The sequence below is a fragment of the Nerophis lumbriciformis genome, unplaced genomic scaffold (assembly GCF_033978685.3).
Source record: "Nerophis lumbriciformis unplaced genomic scaffold, RoL_Nlum_v2.1 HiC_scaffold_74, whole genome shotgun sequence".
NCBI lineage: Eukaryota > Metazoa > Chordata > Actinopteri > Syngnathiformes > Syngnathidae > Nerophis > Nerophis lumbriciformis.
In genome coordinates, this window is record NW_027316615.1 from 127,501 (window position 1) to 137,500 (window position 10,000).

Consider the following 10,000-nt stretch of genomic DNA (forward strand, 5'->3'; position numbering starts at 1 on the left):
CTGTCGCTCAGATGCTGGAAGATCAGTTTGAAAAAGGACCGGGGTAAAGAGGGGGGAAGCACCATATATGTGTCCGGGAAGGCGCCCCTCGGGCGGACACAGGTGTCTGCATGAGCCCCTGTCGCTCAGATGCTGGAAGATCAGTTTGAAAAAGGACCGGGGTAAAGAGGGGGGAAGCACCATATATGTGTCCGGGAAGGCGCCCCTCGGGCGGACACAGGTGTCTGCATGAGCCCCTGTCGCTCAGATGCTGGAAGATCAGTTTGAAAAAAGAACCAGAGGATAGAGGGGAAAAACACCATATTTGTGTCCGAAAATAGCTCACTTTGACTCGGACGCGTTCCCTGTGATTTCAGCCTGTCAGACATGGTGCACATAGTAACGAGATGGAGGTGTTTTGGTCGACCAGGTAAAAAACGAAAAATCGAGAGAAGGTAAAAAGTAGGTGAAAAATTAAGCCTCTCTCGTTAAGGTACTTAGAAAAAATCCCAAAAAAAAAATGAACTCCCATTGAAATGAATGGGGAAAAATTTTTTTCTCGTTTTTTTTCTAAGTACAACAACGAGAGAAGGTAAAAAATGGTTTTTTTTAGCCTCTCTCGTTAAGGTACTTAGAAAAAAACCCAGATTTTTTATTTTCTCGTTTTTTTTCTAAGTACAACAACGAGAGAAGGTAAAAACAGGTGCTTTTTAGCCTCTCTCGTTAAGGTACTTGGAAAAAATCCGAGACATGTTTGGTCTTCCCCACTGACAGTGCGCCTTTGCTGGGTAAGTTGTGGACGTGCCAGGCACCCCCGGGACACCGGTGGAACGCGGCCGGACTCGTGGTACTCCAACCCGGGCATAATTTTGGATATTTTCCGGTCCTTTTTTTCCCCACTTTCCCAACTTTTCTTCTGAATCACAGTGCGCCTTTGCTGGGTAAGTTGTGGACATGGCAGGCACCCCCGGGACACCGGTGGAACGCGGCCGGACTCGTGGTACTCCAACCCGGGCATAATTTTGGATATTTCCCGGTCCTTTTTTTCCCCACTTTCCCAACTTTTCTTCTGAATCACAGTGCGCCTTTGCTGGGTAAGTTGTGGACATGGCAGGCACCCCCGGGACACCGGTGGAACGCGGCCGGACTCGTGGTACTCCAACCCGGGCATAATTTTGGATCAAATTCGGGACTTTTGCCCACTTTCCCAACTTTTCTTCCCAATCACAGTGCGCCTTTGCTGGGTAAGTTGTGGACATGCCAGGCACCCCCGGGACACCGGTGGAACGCGGCCGGACTCGTGGTACTCCAACCCGGGCATAATTTTGGATCAAATTCGGGACTTTTGCCCACTTTCCCAACGTTTCTTCCCAATCACAGTGCGCCTTTGCTGGGTGCGTCGTGGACATGTCAGGCACCCCGGAACCCTGGTGGAACGCGGCGGGACTTGTGGGACTCGAACCTGGGTGTGATTTTGGACCAAATTCGGGACTTTTGCCCACTTTCCCAACTTTTCTTCCCAATCACAGTGCGCCTTTGCTGGGTGCGTTGTGGACATTGTAGGCACCCCGGAACCCTGGTGGAACGCGGCGGGACTTGTGGGACTCGAACCTGGGTGTGATTTTGGACCAAATTCGGGACTTTTGCCCACTTTCCCAACTTTTCTTCCCAATCACAGTGCGCCTTTGCTGGGTGCGTTGTGGACATTGTAGGCACCCCGGAACCCTGGTGGAACGCGGCGGGACTTGTGGGACTCGAACCTGGGTGTGATTTTGGACCAAATTCGGGACTTTTGCCCACTTTCCCTACTTTTCTTCCCAATCACAGTGCGCCTTTGCTGGGTAAGTTGTGGACATTGTAGGCACCCCGGAACCCTGGTGGAACGCGGCGGGACTTGTGGGACTCGAACCTGGGTGTGATTTTGGACCAAATTCGGGACTTTTGCCCACTTTCCCAACTTTTCTTCCCAATCACAGTGCGCCTTTGCTGGGTGCGTTGTGGACATTGTAGGCACCCCGAGACACTGGTGGAACGCGGCGGGACTTGTGGGACTCGAACCTGGGTGTGATTTTGGACCAAATTCGGGACTTTTGCCCACTTTCCCAACTTTTCTTCCCAATCACAGTGCGCCTTTGCTGGGTGCGTCGTGGACATTGTAGGCACCCCGGAACCCTGGTGGACCGCGGCGGGACTTGTGGGACTCGAACCTGGGTGTGATTTTGGACCAAATTCGGGACTTTTGCCCACTTTCCCTACTTTTCTTCCCAATCACAGTGCGCCTTTGCTGGGTAAGTTGTGGACATTGTAGGCACCCCGGAACCCTGGTGGAACGCGGCGGGACTTGTGGGACTCGAACCTGGGTGTGATTTTGGACCAAATTCGGGACTTTTGCCCACTTTCCCAACTTTTCTTCCCAATCACAGTGCGCCTTTGCTGGGTGCGTCGTGGACATTGTAGGCACCCCGGAACCCTGGTGGACCGCGGCGGGACTTGTGGGACTCGAACCTGGGTGTGATTTTGGACCAAATTCGGGACTTTTGCCCACTTTCCCAACTTTTCTTCCCAATCACAGTGCGCCTTTGCTGGGTGCGTCGTGGACATTGTAGGCACCCCGAGACACTGGTGGAACGCGGCGGGACTTGTGGGACTCGAACCTGGGTGTGATTTTGGACCAAATTCGGGACTTTTGCCCACTTTCCCAACTTTTCTTCCCAATCACAGTGCGCCTTTGCTGGGTGCGTCGTGGACATTGTAGGCACCCCGGAACCCTGGTGGAACGCGGCGGGACTTGTGGGACTCGAACCTGGGTGTGCTTTTGGACCAAATTCGGGACTTTTGCCCACTTTCCCAACTTTTCTTCCCAATCACAGTGCGCCTTTGCTGGGTGCGTCGTGGACATGTCAGGCACCCCGGAACCCTGGTGGAACGCGGCGGGACTTGTGGGACTCGAACCTGGGTGTGATTTTGGACCAAATTCGGGACTTTTGCCCACTTTCCCAACTTTTCTTCCCAATCACAGTGCGCCTTTGCTGGGTAAGTTGTGGACATTGTAGGCACCCCGAGACACTGGTGGAACGCGGCGGGACTTGTGGGACTCGAACCTGGGTGTGATTTTGGACCAAATTCGGGACTTTTGCCCACTTTCCCAACTTTTCTTCCCAATCACAGTGCGCCTTTGCTGGGTGCGTTGTGGACATTGTAGGCACCCCGGAACCCTGGTGGAACGCGGCGGGACTTGTGGGACTCGAACCTGGGTGTGATTTTGGACCAAATTCGGGACTTTTGCCCACTTTCCCAACTTTTCTTCCCAATCACAGTGCGCCTTTGCTGGGTGCGTCGTGGACATGTCAGGCACCCCGGAACCCTGGTGGAACGCGGCGGGACTTGTGGGACTCGAACCTGGGTGTGATTTTGGACCAAATTCGGGACTTTTGCCCACTTTCCCAACTTTTCTTCCCAATCACAGTGCGCCTTTGCTGGGTGCGTCGTGGACATGTCAGGCACCCCGGAACACTGGTGGAATGCGGCGGGACTTGTGGGACTCGAACCTGGGTATAATTATGGATCAAATTCGGGACTTTTGCCCACTTTCCCAACTTTTCTTCCCAATCACAGTGCGCCTTTGCTGGGTGCGTCGTGGACATGTCAGGCACCCCGGAACCCTGGTGGAACGCGGCGGGACTTGTGGGACTCGAACCTGGGTGTGATTTTGGACCACATTCGGGACTTTTGCCCACTTTCCCAACTTTTCTTCCCAATCACAGTGCGCCTTTGCTGGGTGCGTTGTGGACATTGTAGGCACCCCGGAACCCTGGTGGAACGCGGCGGGACTTGTGGGACTCGAACCTGGGTGTGATTTTGGATCAAATTCGGGCCTTTTGCCCACTTTCCCCAACTTTTCTTCCCAATCACAGTGCACCTTTGCTGGGTAAGTTGTGGACATGCCAGGCACCCCCGGGACACCGGTGGAACGCGGCGGGACTTGTGGGACTCGAACCTGGGTGTGATTTTTGATCATTTCGTGGCCTTTTGCTATGCATGCCTTCTCCCCGCTAGTTTGATGTGTGCTGCTGCAAAAGTTCCAAGAGGGCGTTTTTGCCCCCCTCCAAACTCCCTCTCTTTGTTTATAGTGCATATTTTCTGCTGGATCTACTCTCTATTTACTCCAAGGAAAAAAACTAGCCGGTCGCGGCAAATTTTTACAATCGGTCGCCAAACTACGGCACGAGGGCCGAACGCGGTACGCCGGCGTCCAAGATACGGCCCGGGGATTTTTTTGATTTTTTGGGCTTTTTTTGATTTTTTTGGACATGTTGGGCATCCCAGGACTCGGGTGCGACTGCAGGACGTGTGGGGCTCTAACCTGGGTGTGGTTTTTGGTCATTTTTCCGGACTTTTGCCCACTTTTCCAACTTTTCTTCCCAATCACAGTGCGCCTTTGCTGGGTGCGTTTTGGGCATGTGGGGGGCACCTCGGACTCGGGTGGGACGCGGCGGGACTTGTGGCACTCGTACCTGGGTGTGATTTTTGATCATTTTGTGGACTTTTCCCCAGACACTCTCCACTTGTCTACCCCACTTCCCCTGTGACTTTGCTGGGGGGGCGTTTCCCCGCTGTCCTTTGTAGTGTAAGGGTTACTTTTCTTTTTTTTCTGTCTGAAAATAGGGCCCCAAAAGGCCTCACACTCCCCGGGAAGACCTGATGGACGCCTCGGCGTCACTGAAACAGGCCAATCTGTCTGAAAATATGGCCCACGAAAGGCCTCACATTCCCCGGGAAGACCTGACGGACGCCCCGGCGTCACCGAAATACGGCAAACTGTCTGAAAATAGGGGCTCCAAGTGTTCCCCACTATTTCTGGCCCACAAAAGGCCTCTCATTCCCCGGGAACACCTGTAGGACTCCCCGGCGTCAAGGAAATACGCCAAACCGTCTGAAAATAGGGGCCCAAAAGAACTGGAAATAATGTGTTTAATTTGGGGGGTGATGTCTATAATTATGGGGGTGCATTGGAGGCGGGAGTCCACTGGAGGGCTCCACACCGTCTGAATATAGGGCCCCAAAAGGCCTGGAATTAATGTATTTAATTTGGGGGGTGCATTTGCAGCGGGAGTCCACCGGAGGGCTCCATTTCCCCACTCTTTTGTTGACATATGGCCACAAAAGGCCTCTCATTCCCCGGGAAGACCTGATGGACGCCCCGGCGTCACCGAAATAAGCCAAACTGTCTGAAAATAGGGGCTCCAAGGGTTCCCCACTCTTTCTGGCCCACAAAAGGCCTCTCATTCCCCGGGAACACCTGTAGGACTCCCCGGCGTCAAGGAAATCCGCCAAACTGTCTGAAAATAGGGCCCCAAAAGAACTGGAAATGATGCCTTTAATTTGGGGGGTGATGTCTTTAATTTGGGGGGTGCATTGGAGGCGGGAGTCCACTGGAGGGCTACACACCGTCTGAATATAGGGCCCCAAAAGGCCTGGAATTAATGTATTTAATTTGGGGGGTGCATTTGCAGCGGGAGTCCACCGGAGGGCTCCATTTCCCCACTCTTTTGTTGACATATGGCCACAAAAGGCCTCTCATTCCCCGGGAAGACCTGATGGACGCCCCGGCGTCACCGAAATAAGCCAAACTGTCTGAAAATAGGGGCTCCAAGGGTCCCCCACTCTTTCTGGCCCACAAAAGGCCTCTCATTCCCCGGGAACACCAAAAGAACTGGAAATAATGTGTTTAATTCAGGGTGCATTTGCAGCGAGTGTCCACCAGAGGGCTCCAATTCCCCAGCTATAGTCCTGGTACTCTAAAATGATGGCACTTAGTCAAATTTCCGCCTTTTTTTTGGACTTCCAGCGAGGAGAGGGACAATTTTGCGTTCCTGACCCAGGTGGAGGACCATAGCACGTCGGCCTTCTTAAAGGGACATCCTCCTAGGCACTTAGTCAAATTTACACCTTTTTTTTGGACTTCCAGCGAGGAGAGGGACTAATTTTGCTTTCCGTACCCGGGTGGAGAACCATAGCAGGTCAGCCTTCTTAAAGGGACATCCTCCTAGGCACTTAGTCAAATTTCCGCCTTTTTTTTGGACTTCCAGCGAGGAGAGGGACTAATTTTGCTTTCCGCACCCGGGTGGAGAACCATAGCAGGTCAGCCTTCTTAAAGGGACATCCTCCTAGGCACTTAGTCAAATTTACGCCTTTTTTTTGGACTTCCAGCGAGGAGAGGGACTAATTTTGCTTTCCGTACCCGGGTGGAGAACCATAGCACGTCGGCCTTCTTAAAGGGAAATGCTCCTAGGCACTTAGTCAAATTCACGCCTTTTTTTTGGACTTCCAGCGAGGAGAGGGACAATTTTGCGTTCCTGACCCAGGTGGAGGACCATAGCACGTCGGCCTTCTTAAAGGGACATCCTCCTAGGCACTTAGTCAAATTTACACCTTTTTTTTTGGACTTCCAGCGAGGAGAGGGACTAATTTTGCTTTCCGTACCCGGGTGGAGAACCATAGCAGGTCAGCCTTCTTAAAGGGACATCCTCCTAGGCACTTAGTCAAACTTACGCCTTTTTTTTGGACTTCCAGCGAGGAGAGGGACTAATTTTGCTTTCCGTACCCGGGTGGAGAACCATAGCAGGTCAGCCTTCTTAAAGGGACATCCTCCTAGGCACTTAGTCAAATTCACGCCTTTTTTTTGGACTTCCAGCGAGGAGAGGGACTAATTTGGCGTTCCAGACCCAGGTGGAGATTCATAGCAGGTCGGCCTTCTTAAAGGGACATGCCCCTAGACACTTAGTCAAATTTACGCCTGAAAATAGGGCCCCAAAAGAACTGGAAATAATGTCTTTAATTCAGGGTGCATTTGCAGCGAGTGTCCACCAGAGGGCTCCAATTCCCCCACTATAGTCCTGGTACTCTAAAATGATGGCACTTAGTCAAATTTCGGCCTTTTTTTGATGACTTCCAACTAGGAGAGGGACTAATTTTGAGTTCCGGACCCGGGTGGAGAACCATAGCACGTCGGCCTTCTTAAAGGGACATCCTCCTAGGCACTTAGTCAAATTTCCGCCTTTTTTTTGGACTTCCAGCGAGGAGAGGGACTAATTTGGCGTTCCAGACCCAGGTGGAGAACCATAGCACGTCGGCCTTCTTAAAGGGACATCCTCCTAGGCACTTAGTCAAATTCACGCCTTTTTTTTGGACTTCCAGCGAGGAGAGGGACTAATTTTGCTTTCCGCACCCGGGTGGAGAACCATAGCAGGTCAGCCTTCTTAAAGGGACATCCTCCTAGGCACTTAGTCAAATTCACGCCTTTTTTTTGGACTTCCAGCGAGGAGAGGGACAATTTGGCGTTCCTGACCCAGGTGGAGAACCATAGCAGGTCGGCCTTCTTAAAGGGACATGCTCCTAGGCACTTAGTCAAATTTACGCCTTTTTTTTGGACTTCCAGCGAGGAGAGGGACTAAGCACGTCGGCCTTCTTAAAGGGACATCCTCCTAGGCACTTAGTCAAATTTCCGCCTTTTTTTTGGACTTCCAGCGAGGAGAGGGACTAATTTGGCGTTCCAGACCCAGGTGGAGAACCATAGCACGTCGGCCTTCTTAAAGGGACATCCTCCTAGGCACTTAGTCAAATTCACGCCTTTTTTTTGGACTTCCAGCGAGGAGAGGGACTAATTTTGCTTTCCGCACCCGGGTGGAGAACCATAGCAGGTCAGCCTTCTTAAAGGGACATCCTCCTAGGCACTTAGTCAAATTCACGCCTTTTTTTTGGACTTCCAGCGAGGAGAAGGACAATTTGGCGTTCCTGACCCAGGTGGAGAACCATAGCAGGTCGGCCTTCTTAAAGGGACATGCTCCTAGGCACTTAGTCAAATTTACGCCTTTTTTTTGGACTTCCAGCGAGGAGAGGGACTAATTTTGCTTTCCGTACCCGGGTGGAGAACCATAGCAGGTCAGCCTTCTTAAAGGGACATCCTCCTAGGCACTTAGTCAAACTTACGCCTTTTTTTTGGACTTCCAGCGAGGAGAGGGACTAATTTTGCTTTCCGTACCCGGGTGGAGAACCATAGCAGGTCAGCCTTCTTAAAGGGACATCCTCCTAGGCACTTAGTCAAATTTACGCCTTTTTTTTGGACTTCCAGCGAGGAGAGGGACAATTTTGCGTTCCTGACCCAGGTGGAGGACCATAGCACGTCGGCCTTCTTAAAGGGACATCCTCCTAGGCACTTAGTCAAATTCACGCCTTTTTTTTGGACTTCCAGCGAGGAGAGGGACAATTTTGCTTTCCTGACCCAGGTGGAGAACCATAGCACGTCGGCCTTCTTTAAGGGACATCCTCCTAGGCACTTAGTCAAATTTACGCCTTTTTTTTGGACTTCCAGCGAGGAGAGGGACAATTTTGCTTTCCTGACCCAGGTGGAGAACCATAGCACGTCGGCCTTCTTAAAGGGAAATGCTCCTAGGCACTTAGTCAAATTCACGCCTTTTTTTTGGACTTCCAGCGAGGAGAGGGACAATTTTGCTTTCCTGACCCAGGTGGAGAACCATAGCACGTCGGCCTTCTTAAAGGTACATCCTCCTAGGCACTTAGTCAAATTCACGCCTTTTTTTGGACTTCCAACGAGGAGAGGGACTAATTTGGCGTTCCGTACCCAGGTGGAGAACCATAGCACGTCGGCCTTCTTAAAGGGAAATGCTCCTAGGCACTTAGTCAAATTCACGCCTTTTTTTTGGACTTCCAGCGAGGAGAGGGACAATTTTGCTTTCCTGACCCAGGTGGAGAACCATAGCACGTCGGCCTTCTTAAAGGGAAATGCTCCTAGGCACTTAGTCAAATTCACGCCTTTTTTTTGGACTTCCAGCGAGGAGAGGGACAATTTTGCTTTCCTGACCCAGGTGGAGAACCATAGCACGTCGGCCTTCTTAAAGGGACATCCTCCTAGGCACTTAGTCAAATTCACGCCTTTTTTTTGGACTTCCAGCGAGGAGAGGGACTAATTTGGCGTTCCAGACCCAGGTGGAGAACCATAGCAGGTCGGCCTTCTTAAAGGGACATGCCCCTAGACACTTAGTCAAATTTACGCCTGAAAATAGGGCCCCAAAAGAACTGGAAATAATGTCTTTAATTCAGGGTGCATTTGCAGCGAGTGTCCACCAGAGGGCTCCAATTCCCCCACTATAGTCCTGGTACTCTAAAATGATGGCACTTAGTCAAATTTCCGCCTTTTTTTGATGACTTCCAACTAGGAGAGGGACTAATTTTGAGTTCCGGACCCGGGTGGAGAACCATAGCACGTCGGCCTTCTTAAAGGGACATCCTCCTAGGCACTTAGTCAAATTTCCGCCTTTTTTTTGGACTTCCAGCGAGGAGAGGGACTAATTTGGCGTTCCAGACCCAGGTGGAGAACCATAGCACGTCGGCCTTCTTTAAGGGACATCCTCCTAGGCACTTAGTCAAATTTACGCCTTTTTTATGGACTTCCAGCGAGGAGAGGGACTAATTTTGCTTTCCGCACCCGGGTGGAGAACCATAGCAGGTCAGCCTTCTTAAAGGGACATCCTCCTAGGCACTTAGTCAAATTTACGCCTTTTTTTTGGACTTCCAGCGAGGAGAGGGACTAATTTTGCTTTCCGTACCCGGATGGAGAACCATAGCACGTCGGCCTTCTTAAAGGGAAATGCTCCTAGGCACTTAGTCAAATTCACGCCTTTTTTTTGGACTTCCAGCGAGGAGAGGGACAATTTTGCTTTCCTGACCCAGGTGGAGAACCATAGCACGTCGGCCTTCTTAAAGGGAAATGCTCCTAGACACTTAGTCAAATTTACCAAACTTTTCTATAGAGCCCTGGTACTCTAAAATGATGACACATAGACAAAAAACCAAACTTTTCTATAGAGGCCTGGTACTCTAAAATAATGACACTTAGTCAAATTTCCGCCTTTTTTTGATGACTTCCAACTAGGAGAGGGACTCATTTTGAGTTCCGGACCCGGGTGGAGAACCATAGCACGTCGGCCTTCTTAAAGGGACA